General features: G+C 40.6%; 1 protein-coding gene across 3 annotated transcripts in view; it reads left to right on the top strand.

Moving 5' to 3' along the window:
- Positions 1 to 1337: 1337 nt before the first annotated feature.
- Positions 1338 to 11901, top strand: part of LOC149316036 (forkhead box protein P4-like) — a 194223-nt gene continuing 183659 nt past the window's right edge. For all 3 annotated transcript variants that reach the window (XM_089514649.1, XM_089514650.1, XM_089514647.1), the window contains exon 1: positions 1338 to 1633. The gene's annotated coding sequence lies outside the window, so the exon portion shown is untranslated. The remainder of the gene's footprint in view (positions 1634 to 11901) is intronic.

Below are 11901 nucleotides of genomic sequence, written 5' to 3'. Positions count from 1 at the left end.
TCCACAACTTGAAAACATTTTTAAACTATATAAATTTCAAAAAGGAAACCTTGATTTTGCCATTTTATATAAGGGATACCATTTGCTATTGTATTTAACGTGACTTGAGCATGGACTTTGATATCCATTGAGGGGCTTGGAACCAAACCCCAGTGGATACTAGGGGTTCACCGTGTGTATATATATGTGTGTATGCAAGTACATATGTATGTATGGAGTTTATCACACGGGGAAAATGTGGAGTTTAAACTGATTAACCCATGAAAATTGCACAACTGAGAGTAAAACGTGATTAAAATGAGATTAACACAAGAGCCACTATCCTGCGAATAACCAGAGAATAACCAGGCAATAAAAAGCAAAAAGTCATTCATGGGAAAAATCCCGTGAAACATTTGCTGCTGTTTCTTGCACGGCTATTCACAAGATAATTGCACTTTGATCACTTTTCACCTCGACGTTGTGTGAAAACCATTAGTGCAATTGTGGGATTATCATAGGTTAATCACCGTTTATACTTCCAATTGTCCCTGTGTGATAAACACTGTGTGTGTGTGTGTGTATATATATATATACACTCATCCCTCCATATTCGTGGCTTTGATTAATATGTTCTCTCTAGGAATACCTAGGTCCTCCTCCAGTGCAACTCTATGGTCAACTTTAACTAAAAGTCGCACCGAAAGACCTGGAGATTCCTGGAGAGTATAGTAGGCCTTTGTTGCTCCTGAAGCGCAGTTCTATGGCCAGTGTCTGTCGGACGCTGAACACAGAGTTGCGCTGGAAGAGCTAGAGATTCTTAGAGAGGTGTCCTGTCAGGTAAGAACATGGTGTGTTTGTTATTTGTGGTCTTTCTATATTCATGGGGGTCTGGTGACCCTAACCCTAGCAAACATGGAGGGACAAGGATATATATATATATATATATATATATATATATATAGGCTCCTTGTCCTCCAAAGTCATACCTGTGACCTCTTTAACAGAGTCCACCCATCTGGCATGTGGCCTTCTTTTCTTTCTTTCACCACTTTGGCTGCCATGGCTCAAGGCTAGGGAATTCTGGGAGTTGTAGTTGGTTGTGGCACCAGAGCTCCGTTCTGGCGCTACAACAAACTACAACTCCCAGAATTCCCTAGCCTTGAGCCATGGCAGCCAAAGTGGCACCAAAGTGTCTTATTCCTCCAGTGCAGATGCAGCCAAAGTGGCTGGAATTAGGCTGCAAGGGAAAAGGCGTTGCACCTGCTTTAGATGAATTATGGTAGGAGTGGAAGTAGTAACTCTCTCTCTCTCTCTCTCCCTCCTCGTCTCTCTCTCTCTCTCTGAAAAGAGTCACATCTCCGGAGGAGCAGACGCAGCAGCCCCGGCGAGCGAGGAGGAGGAGGAGGAGGAGGAGGCGCGGATCTCCCCGTCTGGATGGGACAGAGAGCAGCGGAGGAGGAGGAGGAAGGCGCCCAGGCCAGGAGCAGGAGCAGGAGAGGAGGACCCCCGGCCCCCGCCCCCCAGGAAAGGCCCTTGGAGGGAGAAGGAAGGAAGGAAGAGAGAGAGAGAGAGAGGAGCCCGGAGCCTGCCCCCTCCGCCGCCAGTACAAGAGCAGAGGAGAAGCGGCCAAGCCTGGAGCAAGAGAGGAAAAGTATGACCATGCGCCCCTGCCTTCCTTCCCTTTCTTCTCTTCCTCTCTTTCTTCTTCCTCTCTTCCTTCCTTCCTTCTCTTGCCTTTCTTTTTCTCCCTCCCTCCCTCCCCTTCTCTTTCTTCTTTTCTTCTTCCTGTTCTTCTTTTCCTTTCTTTCACCCTCTTTTCCCTTTCTTTTCCTTCCTTCCGCTCTTTTCCTCTTTTTCCCTTTCTTTCCCTCATCCTTCCTTCCTTCCTTCCTTCCTTCCTCTCTCTTCTTTGCCTCTTTCTTCGTATCTTTTCCTCCTTCCCTCCTTCTCCCTTCTTTTCCTCTTCCTTCCGTACTTTCCCCCTCCTTCCCTCCTCTCTCTCTCTTCCTTCCCTCCCTCTCTTTTTTTCTCCTCCTCTCTCTCTCTCTCTTCCTTCCTTCCTTCCCTCTCTTTTGTCTCCGGGGTGTTTGAACTTCTTCGGGGCCATCGCCTCCTCCTCTTCTTCTTCCTCGGAAGGAAGGAGCCTGAGCGCCGAGGGAGGGAGCCCCATGCGGCCGAGAGGGAAGGAGGGAGGGCGGGCGAGGAGAAGGGGAGGCCGCCGCCTGGGCCCCGGCGCTGAGGGTCCCCAAACAGGTTGGTGTTTGGCGGGGCTCCCCTCCGCCCTCGGCGCCTCCTTCCCTCCCTTCCTTGGAGTTTCCCTGGGCAAGAAAAGTTTCTCTTCGCTGGCTGCAGTCTTCTGGAAGCTCCCCGAGGACCTTCCCCAGCGCCTCCCGCCTTGGCTTCACCTCAGAGCGGGTCTAAAGGCGAGAGACTAGGAGGCTTCGCTTCAAAGGAGGCACCCCTCAGAAAGTGGAAGAAGCAACCCCCGAGAGTCTGTATGGGGTGGCCCCTTCCTTTCTCCCTCTCTCTCTCTTCCTCTTCTTTCTCTCTCTCTCTCTCTCTCTCTCCTTTTTCTCTTCCTCACTCTCACCCCTCTCTCTCATCCCCTCTTCCTCACTCTCATCCTCTCTCTTTTTCTCTCCTCCTTGCCCTCTCCTTCTGTCCCTTCTTTCTCTCTCCCTCTTTTTCTCTCTGTACCCTCTTTTCTCCCTCTCTTTCCCTCTGCCCTTCTCTCTCTTCCCCCTCTTTCTCTCTTCCCCCACTTTGTTTCTGTCTCTCTTTCTCTCCCTCTCTTTCTTCCCCCTCTTTTTCTCTGTCCCTTTATCTTTCTCTCCCTCTTTCCCCCTTTCTTTTTCTCTCCCCCTCTTTCTCGTTTTCTCTCCTTTCTCTCTCTCCCCTTCTTTCTCTTCCCCCTCTTCCTCCTCCTCTCTTTCCTCAGGTGCATCTTGGGAGAACAGGTGTGAGGGAGGAAGAGGCTCCCCAGATTTCCTTCCTTCCTTCCTTCCTTCCTTCCTTCCTTCCTTCCTTCTTTCCTTCCCTCTCCTCTTCCTTATAATGTCCAAAGTGAGTGTGTTTGTGTGGGGGGCCTTTATGGGGACAGGACTCATCAACCTGTGGCCAGGAGTTGTGCTCTTCCTTCCCTCCTGGTCCTGTTTGGTTTCTTGGTGCTGCCTTTTCCTTCACTGAGCCACATGGGGAAAAAGTTGGCTGGGAAAAAGAAGAAGGGAGACAAAGGAGAGGTTGGGAAAGAAGGAACTTTTTGGAAGGGATGAAGATGGAGGGCCGGCAGAGGAGCCTCTCTTTGTTCCTATGCTTTTTTAGTACTGTGGGGGGGAAAGTGATAGAAGGAGAAAGGGAGGCCTCATCATCATTGGAGAGATAATTTGCCCCCAACAAACTACAAATCCCAGAATTCCATAGCATGGAAGAGGGGTCAGCAGGCAGCTCTGTGGATCACTCAGTCCTGAATTACAGTTTATTGTGATTGACAGGATGAGGCGACTCCAAGGTATTCGCATTTATGGTCTTCTTGAGTACAGATGATGGAGGTGAATTGGGACAGCTGTGTCTGGGTTGTTGCTGGGTTTTTTAATTTGCCATCTGGCTTCTTCTTCTTTGCCATTCCTCGCTTTGTGAAATAACTTTTTCCTGGCATACAAGTTGGCCGGGAAGAGCAAAAAGACCGGCTTTCTTGGGATGTGTTAGGTCTACTCTTGATGGTAACAAAACTTTGGCAGGGTAGAAAAATATCCCCCCCCCCCCCCCCCCCGTCACATAGGTTCAGGACATGCCTATCGGTTCATGTCCTGGATGTTGTAAATTTTAAATAGGTTAATTAAAAAAAAGGGGACCCAACTTTTAGTCCCTCTTTAAATTATTGATTCCTAATTGAGTAGCGGTAATAAATAACGATTCAAATAGAGCACTGCATTCTGTTGTGTCTTAAAGGAACTTGGTCTTTATCTTTTTAAATGATCAGGATGGATTTGTGGCTGGTTTTGACCCAGATCAATCTTCCAGTCAGTGTCTTCTAAGGTTCTTGAAAGTGGATCCTCCATCCTTCCTTCCTAATGCCATCTATGAATTTAAAATGTTTCCTTCATCTCTTGGTCCATGAAGCATGAGCTGAAATTAGTTGGGAAACCATTGTATACATTGGGAGCAGTAAATTTAGTGTGATGCCAATCCCTTCTTTAAAAAAAAAAAAAAAGGGGGGGGGGCAAACCTGTGTAAATGCAGAAAATAGGAAATATGAAGATTTCTAAAATTAAATGCTTTGGAGTGCTAAAAATCTGAAAGGTAGGAGCTATATTTAGGCCCTTTGCATTTTAAAATGACATTCTATTTTAGATAAATAGATTTTGCTAAAAACTTTTTTTAAAAAAAACTCTGAAATTTTAAAACTTCAGTTTTAAAAACACAAATAACCATATTTATTCTGATTGATTGGAATTAGATATTTTAGTATGCCTACTGAACTTTAGCTAGCAATGAGTTGCATAAAAGGAACACAGTAGTCATTGAGTTTCATTGAGTAGTTTCATGCAAAATGCTTTTTAAAACTTGCAAGCAGCAGTGACATTTGTAAAGCAGTCCAATCCATTTTTGTCCTCACTCCCACCCTCTAATAGGACAAATAGTTTGAGATAAATTCCCTATCCAAACATTGATTAAAATGCAGTTTTCACTTCTTTTAGAAATGTTCTTACGTTAACGCTGTGCCAAGTGTTGAAAATGCCATGAAAGGCAGAGGAGTTCAAATACCACAGGGGAGATTTTTTCCCTTGAAAAAGCCACAGCACTTTTTAAGTGTGTGATCGGAAATAAATTCTTTCCTCTTCCCTCAATTTGGCATTTTTGAATTGCCTTCCTCAGATTTAAAATACATTTCCAGTGGATAAGAACAGGATAATAATTCATTTGAGAATACTTAGGATCTGAAATTCTTCTGAAGCATCGTATTAAGAGGAATGCGTTTGACAAACTCAATGTGAGATTTGTGTCTTCTTAATTTAGCCCTAAGGAATTTCGCTACAGATCCCATTCCAGGGTTCATTGCTGACTTCATTCAAATGTTCACTCTTCAAAACTGGTCCTTTGGAGGGGAAAAATGTGAAGCCATATAGCCAATTCCAGTTTTTTAGCACTGGATTAAATCTTCTTTTCAATACTCCCAGGAAAACTATGGAATGTACAATTAAAAGAATTACTGCTTTGTGTAAAAAGGTGGCTATATCCCACAACTGGAATAGCATGAACTGTGTAAATAAGTTGATATGTGTGAAAAGATTTACAAAAAAAAAGAGCTTGTGCAACCAATAGGCCATTTTGTGTCAGATTAAGTGTGTTACTACTTCAGGCAATGAGCCCTGAGAGTTGTGTGTGCTACTTACAATGGTACTGAGGAGTATAAGTAATCTTTACACAAACTTAACTTTCTTTACAGTGCAATCCTGTTTACTCAGAAGTAAGTCTTAATGCGTGCACTGAGTCTTACTCCTGAAGTAAGTGGGTGAAGGATTCAAAATATTTTTTTATTAATGGTACTTTAAAACAAGATGGAACTTGAAAAGTGGTGCTTTGTTAATTTGGTTTTATTTAATCCTTTTTTCTCGTGAAGCTTTTGGGGGGGAAAAACAGCAAACCCAGACACCTTGAAACTGAGAAATAGACTGTCAAAACCAGATGAATAATTTGTTGTGCAAACCAAGCCAGGAAGATAGGTAGTGGTCAGATGGTTCTGGTTCCAAACCACTTTTCTTAAAACCTCCCTTTTAGGTATGGGTGTGTGTATTAAAGGTGGTGTGGAGCGCTAAGTTTTAATGCTGCTTGTACTTTGTATTGGTTTCACAGAGAGTTTCTGAAAGTTTAACTGCATCCTTAAAAAATGAATGAATATACTTTTTGGGATTGTGCATTGTTAACTTGAAAATCATAAGTAGACAGAATACAGTTTGAATTAGAATTGTAGCAGATAATTCTGTTTTAAAACCAGAAATGTAATGAAAAGGGGCAAAAAGTTGGTCCAATAAAATAAATCATTTCATCTGATTTATTTGTAAGTTCTTTTTCATGGAAAAATGTGATTAAAAGCCTGTACTCTCCCCCTTCCTATCCATTCCTGAATTCCTCTCTACAAAGGAGTAAAAAAAAAGTAGTCCTGTTTCACAGTCACCAAGGACTGGTGTTAGGGGAAAACCTTACAGAGTGAGATTTATACAGTAGGCTGCCTTTTCACGGTCCCATTGTGTAATATTGTAAGGAAATCTGGATAAATAGCCATGGAATTCCTTTCTTCCGAGACTGATAACTTTCTAGATCATGAAGTTGTCGAGCTCATATGATATTCAAATGTCACAATTTAGGATTTTAATAAGAAAAGTATGTTGTTTGTGTCTAAGGCTAAAGGATGGATGTCATAATTGAGAAACTAGTTTGAGTAGGTAGCTTATTAAGTCTGCAATGGATTAATATAGTCCTAATATATTAAAATCCTAATGTTCTTTTTTTACTTATTTCAAGAAGATTAAAATCAAGACCATCAAACAAATCTGGTGGATCCCTAATTCAGATCCCCTCTATTGAAAGAAAGGTTTCTTAAGAAGAAGAAGAAGAAGAAGAAAAATCTATAAAACAAAGAGCAAATAAAATAACCACTCCAGGCGCTTTCTCTTTTTCTTTTCTAATAACCAAGCCGGGAACTATGTGCAGTCAGTTGTGAAGTTTTTGCCCAAAGAAGCCTAGGAGCTTTTCTTTTCTCATGGCAGAGGGGATGCTTTTGAATTTGATAATGTTTGTGTGTGTCTCGTTGTGGGGCTGGAATGGCGAGGGGAGGGAGGGCTGAATTTTTTTCCTTCTGTTACACTTGGGGGGAGATTGGAGATGCAAAAGATACTTTAGCATTTTGCCTTTGTAGTACTCACTCCGTTCCTAAGTATGTTTAGGTGGAAATCAATCTTGCTACATTTAATAGGGTTTACTTCCAGGTAATCAAGCATAGGATTGCAGTTGTAAAGTCTTCACATCTGTGTGAAAACAAGGAAGAGGGAGAAAGAATATTTATGTCATACTGAAAGAGAGAAGGGAAGATTGTTGTTAGTATCTTTGGAGCAAAATGCTCTCCTTCCCTGCCCACAACAAACTGTTTTTCCTCCCAAGGTTGAAGTAGAGAGCAATGGTGTTTCTTCCTCCAACTCTTTCTTCCTTGGTAGCAGGTGTGTTTGTGGCTAGTGAAGACATTCTTTCCCAAAAAGTTTTGTGAAGATATATCTAAAGCTGCTAATTTGCATCCTGTGTTTTAAGGGGACAACTTATTAAGAAGCACTGAGATCTTACAAGAAATTCATTATCAGTGGTTCTCAAACTGTGCCTATGTATGCTTTGGCCTTCAGGGCAGAAATAGATTCTCTTACTGGTTCCTTGTGGAGGGAACTTGCTTTTGCTGTCAGTAATATATAGGTTTTATCACAGTTGTTTTAAGAGTGAGCAATATAAGATCTCTAAGATGCTTTAAATTCAACAGCTTCAAAACAAATCCTCCATGAAGCCTGGTTTGATTTAATTATTTTCTGTTAGCATTGTAGTATTCTTGAATAGAACAGGATGCCACTTTTAAATCTTGGCTAATTCACTTGCCTCCAGGGTTGAGTGATTTCCTTCTTACACTGCGAGTAATTGCCACATAACAGGTTAAACACACCCTGAGAATTATTGTTGATAGGAGGGAGTGATGACTGAAAGTTATGTGCTAGAATATATACCCAGGAAATAGGTAACAGTAGAATGTCTGAGCTTTAAATAAAACTATTCAAATTTTGCATGCAGTATTACTAAAGTAAAGAGGATATAATTTGAAATTGAACTTTGGAATTGATACCTGTTTCACAAAATCCAACATCATCCACCTCCTTTTGTTAATTTCAGTTTTGCTTTGCTTCAGATATACATATTAACGCATTATCGTTACCCATCCTTTGTGATTCTTGATTTCTTTAGCATCTCTCTTCTTTGCTGGACATAAACTTTCATTTTCATGATCGTGGAAAGGATAGCTTCTTGAATTATTTGTTTTGTTTTTCAGTTGGAAACACAATTTTGACATCTTACTTTGTTCTTCTATCCACATTGGGCTTTCAGTTGCAGTGCAGGCAGTTTGTACATGGAATTTAAAACAGTTTTTATTTTTTTGGAAAAATCTACTCATTGTGTGAGAAGGATTTTGAAGAAATGCAAGAGGGAATACAGCTGATAGAATATTTGCAGAACTGAATTTCTCTTCCACATTGGATTTTGTGTGGGTTTTGATAGATGATCTTTTGTGTTTCCATATGTGAAGAGGCATTTTTTCCTAAAATCGTCATATCTATGGGAAGGGTTAAAAAGCTGAGGTGGGGAAGAGTGAGAAATTAAAATGTGCAAAGGTGCATTGTAGTTGTGTATATAACGTGACTTGCAATGAGATATTCATGGTGTGAGGATTCATTGGCCACACCTGGACTTCCATTTTATGAAGACTGCAATATCCAGACAGGGCAGTTATTGATGATCCACTGTAAGTATTCCATCAGATTTGTAGTGTTACCTAGATGAGAGGTTAGCATTGTGGATTTTACAAACTGTATCCTACCTCATGTTCTGCTGAGTTGGTTTTTATGTTGGGGGAAAAAACAGTATTGCATCTACTAGCTTATTTATGCCTGTAGCCATCATGTTCTTTCCATGAGACAAAATTCAATCCTTTCACTGTGTCCCTTTCTCTGAAACCCTCTTCCTTGGTTACAGCTCTTACAGTAATAAATGGGAATCTATGTCAGTATTTCTGCTGCCTTTTAAATCCCAGCAAACTAAATTTACTTAAATTTAAGCTGTATAAAATTTTTGTAAAAGATTTTCTGAAGCCACAAACTTTTATGCTGCTTGGGGTGGGAGACAGAAGCCATTGTGTCTCATTTTGATGTCAGTTAAATAAGCTTTTCTTTCCACCTTGCTGGCAAAACTCTGCCACATGATGCCATTGGGACAGAAGCTGGTCCTCTTAGCAGCTAGACAGCCAGACTTTCAAGCTGAGAGGTGATCTTTCCTTAGGTGTGAATCCATGTGAAAAGTTCAGCTGTGTTTCATTAGTTTGTGAAATATGAGTGTACTTTGTGTACTTATTTACAAAGAGAGGTATTGAGGTGTTGTATGTATGTATGTATGTATGTATATAACAGGGTCAACAGTTTGAATGCATGTAGTAGGGATGCCATCTAAAGGGGTAGCCACTCTAGAATTGCCCTTTAATTTGTTTGGTACTCTGAGTTTATGCTGGTATGATCTAGAAGAAAATCCTACTTGCCTATATAAACATAGCACGAGGGAACTGCCCTGCTAACCTCTATTATAAAGAGCATATTATGGAATGCACTCATCGTATACAGAAAAAGGTGAAATGGCTGGTGTGCAGAGGGTGTTAAGCAACAGAGCATGTATATAGTGTGTTCCTTGAGGGCAGGATGGGAGCTAACATGCTTCTGGATTTATCTGGCAGTACTTGATCTTTTCAAACGGAAACTGTTTGTGTAATGACTCACACATGCGCGAGCGAACAAAGCAGTTTTAGGGAATTTATCCCATCTCTGCAGAAGCAGTTAGATTTTGGTCAGTCTTTTTTTTAAGCCTAGGAAAAGGGTCCAGGATTTGAAGCTGTTATCTTTCCTCATGACCCATCCAAACTAGAACAAAAAAGGAGGCAGCAAAGAAGAGTGGATGAATTACTTGCATATTTTCAGACAGTGCTGAAATAATAAAGGGTTGATTTGCACAAGCACTTTTGAAGCTGATTTGTCATGCATGATGACTGTTTTTTTTTCCAAGCTTGGATTGAATGAGGATTTGGCAAGGTAGGAATCTGAGAGCTCCACTGCATGCCAGATTGCAAATTTACTTGGCTGCCTCAAACTGTTGTTGTGAAAACTGACAGTCTCTTCTAGTGGACAATAAACTCCAAACACAAACTTTTTAGAACATCCTGTGTTGCCTTCTGTAAGCTGGATCTGTTCATAATACAGCTGAAAGTAACAGCTTATGTTTTAACTCACAGCTTTTGTTGCTCTATTTTAACTATGTTTAAAACGCATACAATTCCTAAAACCTCGGATATGTAACAACTAGTAAATGTCATACATACTCAATTAAAACATAGTAATACTAATATTTTATTTTAAAAAGCCAGTAATTGTTTAGCTAGAAGACATCATTCTTTCCTAATTCTGGACACAGTCTAGTGCAGGTGTTGGTTGCCCTACACAAATTAGCACACCTTGCATTGCCTTGGACCAGTCAGCTATAACCATTGCTTCAAGTACTTTTCTTTTGCTTAGAGCACATGGAATAATGCTTTCCTTAATTGAAACAGGTGGGAAATTCAGCTTTTGAATAGATTTTCAAGGAAGATTCTACTTTGCTTAGGGTAATATAGAACAGCTGCAGTAAAAAAAGTACCCAGTAATGTGGAAAGTCTGAGGAAGTATTAGATATGAAGTGTGTATATTTAGAACTGGGATACTGTATATTTAGGACTTGTTCTCTGGCAGCAGTACAGATGGGACTGAAAATGCATACTAGGAGAGGTAGAGGATCTTCTTTTTTTGTGCTTGCATAGTGAAATAGAGGTATGTCACCTACAGGATAGACCCCATTTTTTTAGATGTAGAAATGCATTTTGTGGATGTCATGGAGGAAAAGTATTTGGGGATGCTGCCGAAGTATTTCTTTTCCAGTTCATAGAATCATAGAGTTGGAAGAAACCACAAGGACCAACTAGTCTAACCTCCTGCCATCCAGAAACACACAACCAAAGCACTCCCAACAGATGACCATCCAGCCTCTGTTTAAAAACCTCCAAAGAAGGAGACTCCACTACACTCCGAGGGACTGAGTTCCACACTCAAACAGCTCTTACCGTCAGGAAGTTCTTCTTAATGCTTAGGTGGCATCTCTTTGATTACTTATATATAGGGGAGGGCCGACTTCTGGCTTGTTGAATGTGCATTTGTTTTTTTATTGGAAGCCTGAGGGTTAAATATGCTTGATCTAGGTGTTTGTTTTTTAAAAGTAGAACTCAAAACACATGCCGCCATATCCAGGGGCAAAAGATACAGTTAGAATTAAAGAACAAAGTGCATCTGAGCATATTCTTGAGTCTACAAATAGGTTTTCAGTACCAAATTTGAACTGAGTTTGCAATTCTTTCACTTGAGGCCTCACCTCTCCTGGTTGCTGCTAGCTTTTATCATTTTGGAGTCTGTCTAACATAGAAAAAGTGATTTTATTGTTGCCATTATTAAACCTTTGAGAGTTGGGAATCTTCAATGATCTGTGGTAAAATCCTGAAGATCTTGATCCTTTTTTTGCCTCTGCCCACCTAGGGATATGTTAATGAAGATTTTCACACGACATCGTTATATCGTTCCTTTATTGTCCCAAAGTGTAGTGGAATCGTCATAACAGATAGACGATTCCAAAAGATTTTCACATGAGGCTGTTAGTGTTCTTAAAACGTTGATATATCAGAATTCAGCAATAAATGATTACAAAACGATTTCAAAACAGTTGAATTGCTGAATTCTGATATAGCAACGTTTTAAGAACACTAACAGCCTCATGTGAAAATCTTTTGGAATCGTCTGTCTGTTATGACGATTCCACTACACTTTGGGACAATAAAGGAACGATATAACGATGTCATGTGAAAATCTTCATTGTCTCATATACTTGCTGTTCACATTTGCTTGATTCCATAGTGTTTATGTATTATTCTTTGCTTGTATCTCAGTTGTGAATATTGAAACATAAGCCTGTTTTTGTTTTGTGTGGAAGCCTCTGCTTTTCCATACTTTTGAATTAATCCCTGTTCAGTCCATTTTCTGTCTCAAAGAT

Source organism: Sceloporus occidentalis, unplaced genomic scaffold (genome assembly GCF_023333645.1).
Source record: "Sceloporus occidentalis isolate IW3139 unplaced genomic scaffold, rSceOcc1.0.p SCAF_3, whole genome shotgun sequence".
Taxonomy (NCBI): Eukaryota; Metazoa; Chordata; class Lepidosauria; order Squamata; family Phrynosomatidae; genus Sceloporus; species Sceloporus occidentalis.
This window is presented reverse-complemented; position numbering and strand designations above follow the sequence as displayed.